We start from the raw sequence: 18,177 nt of genomic DNA on the forward strand, positions 1-18,177 counted from the left end.
CTGTGAGAGCAAGCCAAGCTTGGTTTTGGCCATACTGTTATGGCCCACCTTGGGGTTTGTGTGGGGCCACAAGGGTTCTCCCAGCTCAGTCCTGCCCACCAGCTGCTTCCTTCAAGAGCCTGCCCACAGCCAGGGCTACCACAAACCTGCCCTTTGACAGGGCTGATTCACTGCTGGAGTGTGGAGAAGAGAAGGCAGCAAGTGTTGAGCATCCCCTGGGCAGTGTAGCTTAGCTCCGGGGTGAAAATGGCTCTCTCAGCAGGGCACCCAGAAATGCAGCAGGCTGGGACAGTCCCATCAGATACAACTGTGTTGTCTCCTTTAGGAAAATGTGCAGCAGGATTCCTGCTTCCTCACCTGGGTCCAATGCTAGTAATTAAAATAGTTAATGTTAATTTGTTACTGGGGAAGAGCAGCAGCATCCGCCAGTTATTGGGGCTGGCACGTGACTTCTCACTTTTTGTGTTGGTATTTCCTCTCTCCTGAAAACACAGAAGCTTCTGGTTCTGGCATGCCATTGCTCTGCAGGTTTTCAACATGTAATATGAGAGTTCATTAAAAAAAAAAACAAACAAAAAAAAATACAAATAAATAAAAAAGACAGAAAAATCACCCAAGCCAGAACAAAGTGACACCAAGTAACTGGCTAGAATCCTTAATGTCTCTTGATAGCACAGGAAAGCTTGTACAGACTTTCACAGTGAATGACTCAGGTTGGTATTTAAATTTATTTGAGAAGAAATCACCCTAAAAATATAAGTGAAGACTGATGCAGTTTTCTAGGTTAGGTCTGCCTTATTTAGTGAGCCTCATTACATGTTCAATGACATAAAACCAGGTGGCAGTTGACACACTAAACCAGTCTAAACAGGTCACAGTCTGCTCCAATGTCAATCATTTGCCTGGGGTCAGGAAGTAAAAGTAGGCCATGACTTCATTTCTAAAAGCATCAGATTCGGTTTTGTTCCTTGTTAGTTGTGCTCAGCTCCTGTGCTGAAGTGCAGTGGTCACATCCATCCTGGGGAAGCGGCTGAACCTGAGGTTGTGTCTTCCCAGGAATCCACTGCACGGGTTTGCAGTGTCCACCCCTTCCTCTTCTGGCTGCTGAGGGGGTGGCTCTTTGTTATCACTCTTGCCTTGAGCAAAAATCATTGGGAATTTCACAGGGCAGCTCTCTCAAACAGCTCGTTCTGTGCGTGCCAAAGGTACACAGAGGCACGAAACAGTCACTGGGATGGGAGTCTTGGCTAATGGGCTGGCACCAGCATCTTTCCTTTGGTTCACATCAGCTGATTGATACCTTTGGTGTCCCTCTTTTCAGTTAGCAGAGTAATTACAATAACACATCTTTTTGCTAAAATAGAGTTTCTGAAAAACATTGTGTGCAGCAGCAAGGAAAAGCTGATGCTGTGGAAAACAACAGCTTTTGTAAAGCTGCATTTTCTGTGGGAAAAAGGCACAGACTTATTTCAATGGGCAGTAGTTAATAGTATAATCCTACTAGGTCATTCCTTGCTTTCCTATCTCCAAGTAGTAGCTCCATAAGGAAAAAAAAATAATATTATTTGAAGTAGGTAAAACCAAAATGCAACATTTTACTTTCTTTTCACCTCCAATTCAGCTGTAAGGCCAGGAATTAGAGGGCAGGGTCTTCAGTGCCATGTTGAAGTGCACAGAGCAGTGGCAGGTCAGCAGAGGTTTTGTCCCAGAGTTCTGCACTGGGAACATGCCCCAGTCTGAGTTTCCCTTAATGTGCAGCACCACTCACACTGTGAGATATTTCATCTCATGGCAGTGCTGCTTTTGCCAGGTGTTTTGGAGTCTTCAGTAATAAAAACATAGGCAACTGCTGAATCAAGTGAAAATGCATCACAATCCTTTTAGATAAGATGCTGTAGGACCCTTGACACAAGTCTTTCAGTGATAAATTTCTATTGTGTGTTAAATAAAATTACTTAGAATCACATTCCAATTTTTAATTTCAGGCAGCTGTGTGGATCATCAACATTCCTAAAGGATCTGAGGTAAATTCAATTACTGAGAAATGTTTCACCTGATATAGAAAATTGAGTGGTGTGCATTACATTATTAGATGTTTGTTTATTGATTTCTGAGGGGCTATCCTATTATAGTTTTTTAATCCTTCTAAAGACTGCCTCAGGTTTTTGAGAAGCACTTTGGGTCTGAACAGCCACGCTGAAGGAGTGATTTATTTGGTCTTAGTGCAAGGAAAAAAAAAAATCAGCATTTTAAAATTTGTCACCAGTTGGAAGCTGAGATTTAAATTTGAGAAGGGTCAAATCTGGATTAGGTATTTTAGATGTACTTCTCAACAGAAAAGTGTGAACAAGCAGAAAAATTCTGAGACAGGTCATGGATGGAAAAGAAAATATTGCTGTGCAAATATTAAGAGAGAAATGTGCTGGAAACTGAGATGGAAACTTTCTGACTCTGATACTTACTGAAGCATAAACTGGGCTACAGTGGTATCTTCCATTAATTGTTGCCTGTATGATAATTCTGTGTGGACCAGTAATTTTGGTATAATTTAATACCACTTGTCCTAGCCACTCATATGGTCTCTTTTCTTGTGGCTGGTTCAAAGTACAACTTTACATACCAGACAAAAATTAATTCTCCAATTCCATATGTCTGAATGCAAACTTGAGACTGAGTCAGAAGCAGTTAAAAAAGTAAAATTCAAGTCCTGAGATCTCAGAGAGAAACTTGTGCTTCACAGATTCATAAATGCATTCTAGTTTTGCCAAGTAATATAGTACTAGTGCTTGTCAGTAGGTGGCAAAAATAAATATGTGATCTGCTTGGTTTTGGTTTGGTTAGGTTTATTTATTTGTTTGGGTTTTTTAAGAGTACTTTTTAGACTTGTTTGTGAACCTCCAAAGCAGGCTAAAGTTGGTTGTGGGAATATTTGGCAGAGACCACGGACTAAAGTGAGATTGTTTTCCCAGTGGAAATGTTGATTACTCATTTTTCTTGTTTTCCTTCCTAGGAACTCTCTCCAAGGTTATATATATTTAGGATGAGAAGTGTAATTGTATCCTCAGAGCATATCAGTTCAGTTTATGTAGGGAGCATCATGGCATGTGTCATATGAATTCACTGGTCAAATGCTGTCTAATGCTGGTCTGCTTTAGCTCAGATTATCAGTGGTTTGCAAGCATAACACCATGATCTTTGTTGTCATTCAGTAGACATCTAAACCAGAGATCACCAAACCTTTTTCTTAGTTATCCTGATGTGGGCCACATAGGCTCCTTAAAAAAGTACTTAAATTTGTTGAGTTTGTTGTTTTGCAGAAATTAGTGGTGCTGTGTTTCAAGTTACAGAACAACTGGAAAATAACCACTCATATTCTATTTACAGAAGCACATTTTCTGAGATTAAACTGAGAGCTCAGCCTTGTAACCACAGCTTAGCCTTTAACACTGAGAAATCAGGATAAGTTTTAATAAGGCCTTTAATAAAATTGAAGGTGTCACAGCTGGAAGTATCACAGCTGTACATATTTTCAATGTAAAATATTATTGGCTTAGAATACTATAATTTAAGTATAAAGTGGAAAGATGTTCTACTGAAAAAATCTATTTTTAGCTTCAAAGAAACTTAAATTGAAGAGGTAGAAAACATTAGGTCACTGATGGCATTCTCCAGAGCCCTTAGAATTCAATGGGAAGTTCTGGATTGAATGCAGTCAACCACAGCAAATGGGAAAGCTTGGTGTGAAAATGCCCCCATAAGCAAAGAGGTATGATGTCTGATGGTTGTGCATGCCAGAAAATTAATTTCTGTGGACATCTTGAAAAACACTACCTTTTCCAAAAATAGATGTAAAAAATATTGCATGCTATGTTTTATACCTGTTCTTCAGGGTCCAGGCTTTTAATTGCAGCCCAGTGATTCAATGAAGAGTGAGGAGTTCTAACATGTGTTCACACATTTCTCTAAAATCTGTTAGTTCTTCACATAACTGAAAAACTACTTAAGTTGAAATTACCTTTATGTATCCAGGCAGTCCCCTGAAATGCATTGCCTTTGTGGGCAAGTTCCTGTAACTGTTTTTGAACCAGGTTACTCTTTATTTCAGTTCCTGTTGTGTTAGCATTTCATTTCTAGAACTGGTTCAAACCTACATATTTTGATGTATCTAGTACTGAAATCTCCCATTAAGCAGAGGGGCTGAAATAACCAATATTTACATTGACAGAGGAATGCAGGAAAGTTTCCTTCTTGTAATACTGCCTGTAGTGAGATTTATTAACCTTTTATTTTCCTTTTGTAGCCAGGTGACCCTGCTTATTCACTGCACAATCTAAATTAAACAGCAGCTGGTTGGCTCCCACTTTCTTCTGTGAAAGGATTTCAAAACTCATCCTGGTGTATCACTTTCCATATGTTTCACACTGAATTTTAAGCAGAGGAATGTCTGTCTCAGCCTAGATGCTTCCAGTCACACCTTCCTGGCATAGAAAGTCCTGGTTAATAATAATTTAATCAGAAATATATTTCTTCTAGATCTCTACAAGCATTGGCATTTGCTGTGGTTCTTCCCAATTCATTAGACAAAAAAAAAAAAAAACAAACAAAACAAAACAACAACAAAAAAATTGCCCTTATTTAAAAAAATTCTGTCAGAAGCAAGACCATAGCAGCAACATGAAATAGCTGGGTGTATACTAGGGGTAAATGCATTCTCTCTTATTTTTTCCTTAAAAAAAAGACATTTTTACTGTTTACAGGTTACTCTTGCTCTGATTAGCTATATATCTTAGTGAACTCATTGAACATACACAGTAAGATCTCATTTATCAAAATTACAGGTGAAAGCTTAGAAAATGGATTTTAATAGAGTCAGCAGCAAAAGGCCAGAAGTGTCTTGGTGCTCCCCAGGCAGTGGGATAGTGAGAGGGGCAAATACCCAAATCCCTCTTCCCTGCTTGCTGTGCACTGTGAACACACTCCAATCTGCTCCTAAACCCGCAGCTTCAGGTTTTTCTATTTCAGCAGAATGTGCAGTTTAGCTGTGGCTGATATTTTCTCATGCTGTCTCATGGTTTTTGTGGGCTTTCAAGGCTATTCAGCACGAGACAAAGTAAATTATGAAGCTTTTCCTAGAAGGGTGCTCCTTTGTTCCCAGGGTTACCTGTGTCAAGGAGCAGATTAATTTGAAGAGGCAGTGGAGCCATAGTGGGTAATTTGCACAATCATGAGTGAACACTTTGTTCATTGTTTCTTGTTCTTCTGATGAATCATTAAATTATTTAGGTTGGAAAGGGCTTGAAGGATCACCTGGTTGCCAAGGGCAGGGACACCTTGCACTATCCCAGGTTGCTCAGAGCCCCATCCAGCCTGGCCTTGGACACTCCCAGGGATGGGGAATCCACAGCTGCCCTGGGAAACCTGTGCCCCACCACCCTCACAGGGAAAAATTTCTTCATAATATCAAATCTAAATTCATCCTCCTTCAGTTTGAAGCCATTGCTCTAGATAGACTTACTGTTTACAGCCCTTTTATTGTTAAATTTTGGAGATTTGGGGTTGTTTTCCCAAATAAAATAAAATAAATATATCTTTTTCCCTTTTTTTTGCATTTCTAGAATGGACTTCTCTGATTTTAATTTTTCTCTGTTATTAAATTAAAAGTATTATAGTTGGTTTATCTCTCAGTCTATGAAATTTCAGAAATGAAGATCATTCAGCTGCAGGTCTGTTACATCAGCAGAGACAATGGCAGCACAATAGGATCTCCTCTCAGGTTGAAACATGATTCCTGAGCTTGATCTGTAGCTCACTGAAGATAAATGGAAAATGCCTACTGAGTTTACTCAGACCTGAATGGGAATCTGAATTGAATTCAATGCACAGAGAAAGATAACTTTTTTTTTATTTTTTTAATCTGCAGGACTTGAAATTCATCTAACAGCTTTGCCCGCTGGGTAAAAGTCACTTTTCATTCACCAGCTTTTAGATGCATAGCCTTAAAAAGAACATGATTTATTTTATCATCACTGGTTAAATTACTTAGCTTATGGTGCTTCTGAATGTGAATGTAGAGAGTCTAGTTGTTAACTTTCTCACAGTATTAAACAAAAATTTAGCATGTATTCCATGTGCCAGAGACACCTAGACTGATTTTTAATTTTTTTTTACCTGAGTAACTTCTGAGTAATTTGTAAGATGTGATAAACGCTGAAGTTAAGATCTGTAAAATACCATCACATAAAACAGCCAAGCTCCTCATTACTGAAGAAGTTCAGCCTTATATTTTTGATCCATGTCTAAGTTCTATAATGATTTCAGTCTACATTTGAAAATGCCTAGAAGACTTTATCAGCACCTTCTCTGTTTCAGTGCATCCTTGGTTTTGCTTGAATATGTCTGTCTCTGTTGATACTCTGCCTAGAGGCCAATAGAGTAGTTTTTCATTTGGAACAAGTTCTAAAATTTAAATCAGGAAAAGACCTCTTCTGCATTTTCTGTCAACTTTAGAAAAAGTCTACAGAAGAAATTATATAACCTAGATTCACAGTTACAAAAGGATTAATAGTAATATTTTGTATTCAAGGGGACAAGGGAGATTGGTGTTATATAATATTTCAAAGCTGCTGAACAAAGCAACTTGATAATGGAGGTAATATGAAGTGAAATATCCAAGATTTAAAGAAACTGAAGGAATGGTGCTGTTAAAGTCACCAGGAAGGCTGCATCTCTGGAGATACCCTTAGAAAGGAACTAGGCCATCAAACTGAAGCTCCCAGCTTCATCTTTAATAGATAAGAAGCTCCTTCTGCAAAAACCAGTGTAGCACAGTTAAATTTGGTCTCTGGTAATTACAGTGGCTGAAGTTCCCTCTGTTAGGGATCTCTTCTGTGCTTTCTCCTATTTGTGCTTGTGCTGCCCTGCTCTCCTGCCCTTCTGCCTTTATCTTTACACCCTCCAAAACAACACCTGAGTGGACTGGTTAGATATGGTGCCCAAGAAAGCCCAATAAGGGCCATTGTGGTCATATTTAATATGTAGAACAATAACAGCTGAGGTGTAGGGACGAACTATCAAGAGCAGCCTCGGTTTTTGCAAAGGTTTTTTTAAACTGTTTTTTCAAGCAGCTTTTGATAATAGATTTATTTACATGTAGCTTATGGGGTCTGGGTTTTCAAGCCTAGTGTGGTCGGGAAGCACTGATGAGGTTTTGGGACCCAGCTGCAGTAGTAAAAAGTCTGCAGGTCCTTAAAAAAGAAGGACTGGGTGTCATAACAATTACTGAGCCCCAAAGAACATAAAGCAGAGAATGAAGAAGAATTACAAGGGAAGATCAGTGCAAAAATGAAATACTGAAAATCAAAGATAGAAAATATGTGGAAAAAAAATCCCCAGAGAAGGAACAGGCACACTGCTTCTGTTGCTGCCTTTTCCAATAAAAAAGAGTAATAACCATTTTTTACTTGATTTCCACCTGACAAGATGACAAAAGAGCACTTGGAATGACTGTGACAAGAGCCTATGTGCCCCAAACCCTTACTAATTCATGTATTGATTTTTTTAAGGAAAAAAAATGTCTAGCCTTTCCTATGTCTGGTAAATGTAAATCAGTGACTTGAATTAGCAGCTGCTTACTCTTATATGCATACAGAGATGTGATAGTCTTAACTAGAGAGATTTGCAGCTTTTTTACTTTTTATCTCTTTTGGAAAAGTTTAAATTGGATGTTGAAACTGCAGTGAACCTTATTAAATACCTTCCCTACCCCCATTGGTTGCCTTAAGTGCACAGTAGCTCTTTTGTGTCGCTGCAAGAGGGATGAAAGATTTAGAAGCTCAAACCTGTCCAAAAGGCAGGAGGCACATGCAGATCTGGAGAGGGTGCTTTCTCATTTGTAACAATGCCAACGCTTTATTGTGATGCCTTGGAAGCATCTCGAGGTATTGATTCTGGAAAAGGTTGGCACTGCTTCAGCCCCAGTGAAAGCAACAGAGTCAGCTTATCCAGCTTGCTTTTGAGGACTTCAGCCATCTATCAAGTGAGCAGGTTTTGCATATCTGGATGAATAATTCCTGTACAGCAAACTGTACAGCAACGCTTAGCTTAATCCCATGGCTGCTAATCTAATATATATTTCACACTTAGCACTTTTTAAAAAATTTTTTCCCCTCCTTCAAAATGAATGTTCAGTGACTTCTTGCTTTGGGATTCAGGCTCTAACTTTAAACAACTGATTTTTATGCCAGAGAGGCTGTCAGCCCGTTCATCATCAGCCACATGCCCCCTCCCTTTGTGGTTCTTTTCCCTTCTCTGGCTCTCGCTGCGTAACCTCCTTTCCCTCCCACGTCACAGGCACTGCAATCCTTTTCCTTTTCTGTTCCTGCCCTGCCATAATCTCCTGCTAACACACCAGCTCTCACTAAGAGAATAAGCCCTGCCACCCCCAAGCTCAAGCAGCTTCCTCAATAATGCCACATGATGGGAGATTACATGCTTAAAATATAGTTCAGTCTTAGCGCTTTCTTGCTCCTTGTAATTCAAGCCCTTCCTTGTGAGTTGTGACATGTCCCAAATCCCTGCCTCAGGCCTACAACCCCTTGGCCTGTTTTTTAGGGTGATCTGAGTCCTTACTGGACTTCCCACAAGTCTGCAGGTTGCTGGGAGGCACCTGAATGTGCCCTCAGCTGCCATGGATGGCACATTACCACATCCCTCAGCAAAGATACAGCCTTCAAAATAAGGCTGTGCCTCGTTTTTGCCCCCCAAAATTGCAAGACAATAAGCAAAACAAGTTGCATTTTGCAGTCCTCCTGTCCTAAAATGCAGCTGGTTATTCACCTTTTTGTTTTCCTCAGGAAAGTTGTGCATGTGCATCCATGTGTCCATGTTTATCTAGCTGGGAAACTCACAGCATTTTCAGTAAATATGGGAAGTATAAATCTTTGCATAGTGTTTCTGGAACTACAACAAGCAGGTTGATATATGTGATTATCTTAGGATACACTGAGAATGGGGTCCCTGAACAGCTGTGTCACATAAACTCTAAGTTCATGTGCATGTACTAGGGTAGATAGGTGCTGTTTTATAAATTCTTTTAGTACTGAAATGATTTTAGAAATTTGATAAAATGCTTATTTTCATCTCTTTCTGTCTCTTAATTTTTAAACTGTTACTTTTCCTTGGACTCTGTAGCCTGGCAAGCAAATCCTTTAGGTTGCAGAATTGTGTAGTAAGCTTTGATTCATCATGCAGTCAGAGATCCATAAAACACTATATTTTTTCTTCTGCAAAGAATCGAATATGTTTTTTGGGGGGTTGTTTGTTTATTTGTTTAGGTTTTTGTGTTTTGTTTTGTTTATTTGTTTGGTTTTTTGTGGGGTTTTGTTTTTGTTTTGGTTGGTTGGTTGGTTTTGGTTTTTTTTAACTGAAATAGAGTTATATAATAAAAGCAAAGTTATGCAGGATGCCTGAATTCACTATGTGGTCTCCTACACAACTTTGAGAGGGATATTTTGCTCTATGATATGCTAGCTGTAAAATGAGAGTATTAGTTCTTGCCTTCTTTAGTAAGTCTATTTGAGGCAAGATAAATGTGAAGGGATAATTATACATTATTACTATGATAACACTGTTCTTTTTAATGTATGTTTTCATGCAAGACTTCCTAAAAATCTTATTGTTATTCCACTGAATCATTCATTGGCCTTTTCTCTGTTAAAAAATGGGTGTTTTCATGTTTTTTATGAGACAGTATGATTTTACTCACATAACTGTCCTTATGATGGGGACTTTCCACCACTGCTGAACTGGAGAGAATAGATTTCTTTCTCAGCATGCTTTTCTTGGCAGGGTCAGGTGGATACAATCTGGAATAACAGAGAAGGGTCTTAGGGTGGAATTCATTTTCTTTTTATTTGGCTATCTAAAAATTTGCTGTCCAGTCAAAGTTAATTGTGCAGCTAAATATTTCCTAGTGAGTGTTGAAGTCAGCTGTCAGTCTTCCTCATGGTCTGGTTATGCTTTTTGAGTCTGGTATAGAAACACTTTCGGTGATCTAACATAACGTGTGCTTTTCACATATGAAAAGAATGAGTTTTCTTTCTATTGCAGGGCTGTGATTTTTAACTTTTTTTAACCTGGGTGTACAAGTTTCTGTATTTAAAAAGAATAAGTGGTGTTCGAGGTAGTAGAAATAATTCATCACAAGTAGTATTGTGAGGGAGGGCTAGAGCATAGAATTCTTTCCTTTTGTGATTTCATTTTGTTGAAACCAAGAGTATGGCTGGCCAAGAGACAATTATTCCTGCCCCACTTCATAGCTACAAACAACTGAAAATTCAGTGGCATTTATTCACAGACCTGGAGAGAATACTAGGTAGTTTTGTTTGGATGGATTTTCTGAGATGTAAAAGCTTTTAGCTGGATTTTGCTCTAAGTTTGAGTTATGGTGAGTTAATTTTAAGGGCATCAGGTAGCAAAAGGTCAAAAATGAGCTGTGTTCTGTTTGTTGGGGTCTCTAGACCAACATGGTACATTTTAGACATAGACATGGTACAATTTAGGACCAGGGTTAAGTTCTAATGTCATAAGGCAAGAGCTGGATGTGATCTCTATGCAGTGCTGGGTTTTATTACCCTGAGTGGGACTATATCTGAAATACCATGGCTTGTTTAAGCCTGGCTGACTCCTCTGAAGCATTAGTAGAACACTGACTGCGCTTCTCTCAGGCTGCCACATGAGCTTGCACTTGAATTTTATGGACTGTTGGGTGCAGAAGCTTGATCATCCACTCTGACAGCTGTATGGAAATTCCACAGCTCCAACATAATTTCTTCTTCATTTTAGAAGGCAAAATATGTGGCACAGGAAAGGGCTGCATGGTTGAATGAATCATGACCATGGGAAGTCTCTAACTGAGATCTGTTTTTCCTGACTCCTACTCCATGGCCACGTCTTCCCTTACTCCACTGTCATGCTGTCATAATGTGCCATGTAGGCTTTGTTATTGAGACAATGATATTATGAAAGAAATCCAATTAGAAAATGGAAATCCTCCCCTTTAACCCTGTGAGAAATTCATATGGAAGGTAGTGAGAGGCACCGTAACACCTATACCATAAGTTTTTAAAAATAACTTTTGTTCCTGGATTTATTGAGAAATTCTATTAAGTAGATTTGAGATGAACAAGAGAAAAGGTAAGAAATTATCAGTATCATTTTAGGTCACTCAGTTCTTAAGACCTTGATTTGTTGAAAGACATCTGCAATGCTACTTGAAATCTGTTTTTAAACCAGATTTTGAAGATTTTAGATTTGAAATGAGCCTGAGGCTGTGCTTAGCCAGGGGCTGCGAACACCACCATGCATGTTTAAGGTGATGCTGCCCACTGCACCCAAGCTGAATGAGAGAGCAGAGCTACCTCAGAAGGGGGATGAATTCTCCTAAATGGCCTGGGTATAAAGCTAGCTGGATTGGCTTAAACTGCTGGTAAAAGCAGCTAAGGCATTAGATAATTGTGCTTATGTTACTGTGATGCAAGTCATGGGAGACAGTTTAATGTTTATGAGACAGCTGAAACACATTTTAAGCAAATCAATAAAAGCAATAACAATAGTCATTAAACTTCTTACCAAGTACGCAGAGTGTACCAAAGTCTTCAAAAATTCTCAGAATTATTTTTGTGCTGTAGTGCTGAAATATTCAATCAGGATTGGCAGGAACAGCAAACTACTGCTGGACTGCAATGGAATTTCTACAAACATGTGTATGGCATCTAGATTAATACCAAATGAGTCCTTCATTGTTAATGCTACCATGATGAACATCAAAGTTATTAATAAAGTTTAGACCAACTCTGAGACAGTGCCAGTAAAAAGATGTCAGTTTAGTACAAAAAGATTATTTTCAATATGAAAAAAAATCTGTGTCAGATTAAAATTCATGTTAGAAAGAATAGAAGGGTATGACTAAAACTGAAAAGCCCAGACTGTTCTCTTAAAGATGGTGCAGCCTGCTCCTTTCTGGTGAGGGTGGCACACATGTTTGTGCTGTTCCAGGGGCACTCTGCATGGACAGAGGTGGGAGCTGTGCTCTGCATTCAGCAGGGCCAAATTTGGATCCACCCAGGGACCACTGGCAGCATCGTTATGTAAAAGGAATGCATTTCTAAATTCTACCAAATATGGTTTCCTTTTAACTCAAATAACAGAAAAAAAAACCCAGCCCAGACCTTGAATCAATAACTGTGCAGATGGCACGTGTGGGCTTTACATGCGAAAGTTTTTCTTACAAGTTTCTTTGTGTATCATCCCCCCATAGACTTTCTTTTACCTCAGTAGCCTTCTCACCTTTGCCTCTAATTTGCTGCAGTTTATTTAGAGGATTAAATTTAATTGGAATAAGAGATTATATGAGGATTTGTTTTAAACTATAACCTAGGAAAGTTTGTTTGTGTGAAAATGAGGTGTGTTTTGAAAATACCATCACATATTTAAATTCCTGACAGATGTTGGGATTTGGTGGAGTCATGTGGCAGATAATTGATCAGCTGATCAATGGTGACAATGAACTGGTGGAGCTACCACAAACCAGGCATATCCACTGGGCATCATGTGGTGCTGTAAGAGGAAAGACAATGCTTGGATATTTGTTATTTGCAAGTAGAGAAGTGCAAGGATACAGGAGGGTTTGATCCAGCACACTGAGGGGGTTGTTACAGGTACAGAGATATGGAAGAAACCACAGAATCTGAGTCGCTTTTCCTGCCCTGCATCTGCAAACACATCCTCTGCAGCGGCACCCAGCACGAGGGGGAGGGGAGGCTGGCTCAGAGTCAAGGCTTGGCTCAGCATGTGCTATCTCATCCCAGTTCAGGGTGAGCATCCTGCCACTGCTGATCCTCAGGTCACCCTGACCCCAGCCTCTATTTATTGCCACTGCTGTTCTGTTTGCTCTGCAGCCACACGGGCATGACGTATGGGATCTGCTGCTAAAGGAAAGATTGTATGGGATCTGCTGCTAAAGGGAAAGATTCTATGGGTTGAGCCCTGTTATGTCCTGAATGGGCACTGACCCAATCCTCCACTTTTTCCCTGCCATCCTCTGCATGGATATTTGGGCTCCTCACAGCGATCAGAGCGTGGATCTGTGATCAATAAACTCATAGCTACCCTTTTGAGTTCCGCATTTTACATGACAGTGTGGAACTGCACAACTTTTTTTTCTGGGAATCTCTTCACCTGCACCCAACATTCTCATTCCCATTTTTCCCATTTTTCTAATCACCAGTGAAAACTTAGCAGCCTCTGTTGTGATGAGTGTTGGGAGCTAAGCCTCTCCCCAAAGGGAGCTGCCAGGCTGGGAAAACAGAAGGGGCAACTGGATGAACTGCAGTAAAATAAACACCATGATCCAATTATAGTCCTGTTCTAGGAATATGCACTTAAACATTTTTAACTGTGTTACTGGAAAATGAAGGTGAATGTCCAGAGACAGTAGAACTTTAACATGCAATGAGTACTTTATTTAATGGATGTAAATCTTCTCTGTCTGTGGAGTAGCTCAGTGAAATCTGTGATGTCATTTAAAGCATTCTTTGCTAAGAATTATTTGACAAAGCATCACTACAGTGTTTCTCATTTAAATTAAGTTTTCAATGAGATTTTTCAATACTTTTTTCTGAAGTCCTGTTGCTTAAATGAGAAAGGTAAATTGTACTACATTGAATTATCCTCTGATCAGACAGCTGTTGCAGGCAAGACACTCCCCCATGATTGCAATTTTTTTTTTTTTTTTAAATCTGTAAGACTGCCTTTCAGGGTATTTAAATGAAATTTCATATATATCTGTACAGTTTGCACTGCACTGAAATTGAATTGGAATAAATTTTAAAAAAAATTAAATAGTTGCAGGTTTAACCCCTGTCCAACAAATCTCCTAAACTTCACTCTGTATAATAGGAAATACAATCTGGGGCCTGGAGGAGAAGCAAGATATGAGACAGATCACTATGAGGTCCCATAAACAGCTCACAAGATAACTTTGACTCATTGCTGCAGTTCAGCCAGATGGACAATGTTAGTGCAGTGGAGCTATTTCTGAACCAGCAAACAACTTTTTAGCAAAATCCAAATTTTCTCTACACATGATTTTGATTTTTTTCAAGAAGTTTCCTTTCTTTTGAGAAACTGGAAACCTGGCTTGCATCTGCATTTTTATCAAAGGTGATGTCTTTCCATGGAAGGAAATTGGCATCATGGTCATGGTGACCTTCAGGGTCATGGTGACAGTCTTCCTTATGTAGACTACAGGAAAAAAAAAGAGGTGTTAACTGAGTTTTCAAAGCTGCTCTATAAAATCCTTCTTCATTTCAAACTGGTGTTGAACCCAAATGGCCTAATTGTCTCAGCAAATTTGCAGCTGAAAGTGGTCTGCTGATGGTGTAAAGACCTAAAAAGCTTGGCTTTGCCACTTGAGCCAGTTCTGACTCCCTGGGTGAAATCTACCAACAAAATCAAATCTTTAAGGTAAAAGAATCATTTATGTTATTTGCACCAGAGATTCTACCACGAAATATTCCTGCAATGAAATTTCCTCTCTAAGTTACAATGTTGTAACGATGAGAGATTTTTTTTTTTTAGAATATAGTCTTTGAAAATCAGCAATGAAGTTTTATTAAATTGAAGGGTGAAGCCTTTTAAAAGCAATTTTCAGTCCAAAAAGGAGCTTTCAAAGATCTTGCTTTGTGTTGGGATAGCTGAATAACAGGCTACCAAGCCCAGGACAGCAAACCCTACTGTGAAGAAAAATGTATCAGATCAGGGTTGGGGTTATGCCACTGTGGTTTGTGCCTCTCCTAATTCACCTGTATCATGGGCAGAGCATGGTATGTGGACACAGAGTGAGATGCAGCTGCAACAATATACTTTTGTTTAAGTAAAAGTAGTAGCAGTAGAAATGTTCCCAGAGAAATACTGGAGTAGAAGGTATGACTGCAAACAATGGCAGATGGGATGACAACACAGCCACTTTGAATTCCTCTAATGTTTAGTGGCCTACAATGAAATAATTTGACTTTAAAAATATCAGATGTCAGTGGAGTTTTTTGCAAGTCACCACATTCACCGACCTTTGCAGTGAGTGTTCTCTGTGAGCCTCTGAGATGGGGCACATGCAGCATGTGGAGTCCTGTGCCATTTTGGTCATCATTCTCTGCTTGACATTTCTTATGTTCCTAAGTCAGTATGCCCCAGATTAATGAGGCATTTGTTCTCAATCAAGAAGCTATTTAAGAATACATTTTTAATTATAATGAGCTGTATGTGATTAATTATTTCCACATGGCTTACTCATATTTTTGGATAATTCAAAGCAGAATTTTTTTTCCATTGGGCACTCCCAAATCTTATCAGAATTCATATTAGTTATCACCCTTTATTTATGGAAGTGAACTGTCTTCATGAGGTGCTGTGAACTTTCAGAAATTTGCCTGGAGCTCTTTGCTATAATGACCTTCAATGTTCTTTGTAAAAGGAAAGAGAGGGCCTAACACACAAACTGGTTTCAAAAGACATGTGTTTAAGTTAATTTGCAGGGGGTTTTGGAAGACCCCATTGTTTTAGGGGGTATGTAGCCATTTTTATATTGCTCTGTCCTCATCCTTCCCTTGCTCTGTGCTCATTCTTCTCTTTTAGGTCAGATGTGTCTTTAGGAGAAACTGTGTTCCAATGGCCAGTACATTCCAAGCTGGGCCAAGTTGTTCCCTCCATGTGTGCTCCCTGCATGAGGGATGAGAGTCCTGCCATGTGTTTTCATTTGCAGAGCTTGCTCCAGACTTTTTTCACACACTGAAGAATTTCCATTTGTTGCTGTTCTTGAAAGGACAAAAGGCTCAGTACTTTAGGGGCCTGGGTCTTGAGGGATTACTTGAAAACTGTGAGTTTTATGGCCTTTCATTTCTCTTGGTGCCATAGGACATAATTTTGGCATGGAACTGTGAGCCTAATGGTGGTCAGCACACCAGATTCTGAGCTCAAGGAATTCCGTCCTCATATGGGGAGAAGGGATTTTCTCTCCTCTGAATTAGTAAATCATCAAATTAAAATGGATCCTACCATTCACATAAGATTTGTTGTTTGTGGCTGCAGAGATTGCCTATGAACCACCTGCAGAAGGATTTGGGTGCAGAAGAGGAGGCTCTTTCACTTTTCACATCACCTTTGTCTGCAGCTATCAGAGAGATAATCTGATCATCTCCTTACAAGACACATCCTCCTTTTATTAAGTGGGTCCATTCCAGTAAAATAACAGACATGAAAATGCTACAATAAAAGAATAGTAAGAGCCCAAAGTGCTTGTTAGAGCTGTCTGTAGATGGTTTGCTCTTCACTGTGACTGAGTTTTTTCACAAGTTTTCTGTGAAATGTACTGTGGGCAGCTGCCATCCAGCTATTTTTCTTGGCTCTTTCCATTTTAGATGAGCAGGAGCTGCATTATGAGGCAAGATCCATTTGTTCAAAAGGACCCATTAGGTCTAAACTTAGGGGCTATAGCATCAGATTATGTGCTATCTGTGGGTGGGTGGCTTTCTTGTAGCATATGGTGATTGAATCTATGTTCTCTCCTGCTCTCCTCATACTGAATATGTCATGAGGAGCAGCAAATCCAGAAGAGCTTTCTCTGTTGGAAAGACGTTCAAATTACTTTGATTTTTCCTGGTATCTGTCATGGCAGTGTGTTCCTGCAGGGCAAGGGGACAGAGCTTTGTCACTTGGGCTTACAGTAAAAGGCCACGAGTGGTGCAGAATGACTTAGCAGAGAATGGAAAGGAGGGAAAGCAAATGAAACAAACCATAGTAGAGTCATGACAAAGTGGAGAGATGATGAAAACACCCAGTACCTGCCCCTTGCCCCACCCTCAGTACAGTGTGTCATTCAGGGCTCTTCTCACCAGTGCCAGTGAGTAATTTTGGAGAAATTTCAAAAGTTAGCACCTTCCCCTGTTCCTCAGTGGGGAGGTCACCACCCTGTTGCAAAGGCTACAGATCTGAATGTGTGACTGCATACAATCCACCACAGATCGTGGCTGTTTTGTTTTAATTTAAACTTCTGCATACACAGAGCGGGAGAATGAGACAACAGGAGGGTGGAAACACTTGGCTGTATTGCCAGCCAGGAGGGCATATGGGAGGTGTAATCCTGTAATCTTCCCAGTGCACCTTGGTGGTACTCTCAGGCCAGAGCTCTTGTTCTAGAAAGCACTTCTCCTACCCTGGTTGTCAGAGGGTTGATTTTGCGTTCAGAAATGCTTTTGCATAGATGCATGACTGTGAAGGGGGTGACATGATGGCAGGAATGAGTAAAGAAATACTCTGAAGTACTAGTTTTGGATTCTGTGGCTACAAAAGAACTATCAAAAAACCCCCAACAGCCCAGTTTCAAAAGACTACAGTATGTGTTAGCAGTTTAACATGGGAAGTTTCTTTTGCTGCAAGGAAAAACAATGATTTAGCCTGAAGGTTAAAGCACAGCAAAAGCCTGTTTAAGTTAGTCCATAGAAAGATGGATTAGCTACAGTTAAAACAAAAGGGCATATGTGGAGACTGATAGAGAAGCAAAAGTGAACTAGAATAGTTAATATCTCACTGACTCTGAAAGTGTGTGCTCCATTTAAAATGATAATTTATGGGTGTCTGATTGCCAGGTATTCAATTTGGTCCTGGAATCACTTGAACTCAGATTATATTTGTGAAACAGTCATGCTTTGCACAAATATTGTCAGTGTCAGCTATATTGAACAGTCTGTGCTTTTTTTTATTTTTGTATTAGGCATAATTATAATTAGTTGAGTAAAATGGCAATTATGTCCAAAAGGGACCTCTTCCAATAAAAAAATTATGCAATGCTACCTATTGCAAGTCTCATAAGTGGCTCCATAATCAGATTCAGTCATCCTTTCCTCTATCTGGACGGCCTGTAACCTACAGAATCTGTTGTTAATTTTCTGAGTTTGTGGTCTGAGTGGAGCTTGCTGAGAGGGTCGTGCAGAGTTAATGCCAAGCTCCCTCTTCAGAGAGCCCGGTGAAAACACAGCAGGGCTGGCCCAACTAGACCCTGGCCTAAGGTCAGCGTCTTTAACTGAACTTTGGAACCTTTGGACCTAGTAAAGTAGTTCTGGCAGA

This window comes from Geospiza fortis, unplaced genomic scaffold, assembly GCF_000277835.1.
Source record: "Geospiza fortis unplaced genomic scaffold, GeoFor_1.0 scaffold24, whole genome shotgun sequence".
Lineage (NCBI taxonomy): Eukaryota > Metazoa > Chordata > Aves > Passeriformes > Thraupidae > Geospiza > Geospiza fortis.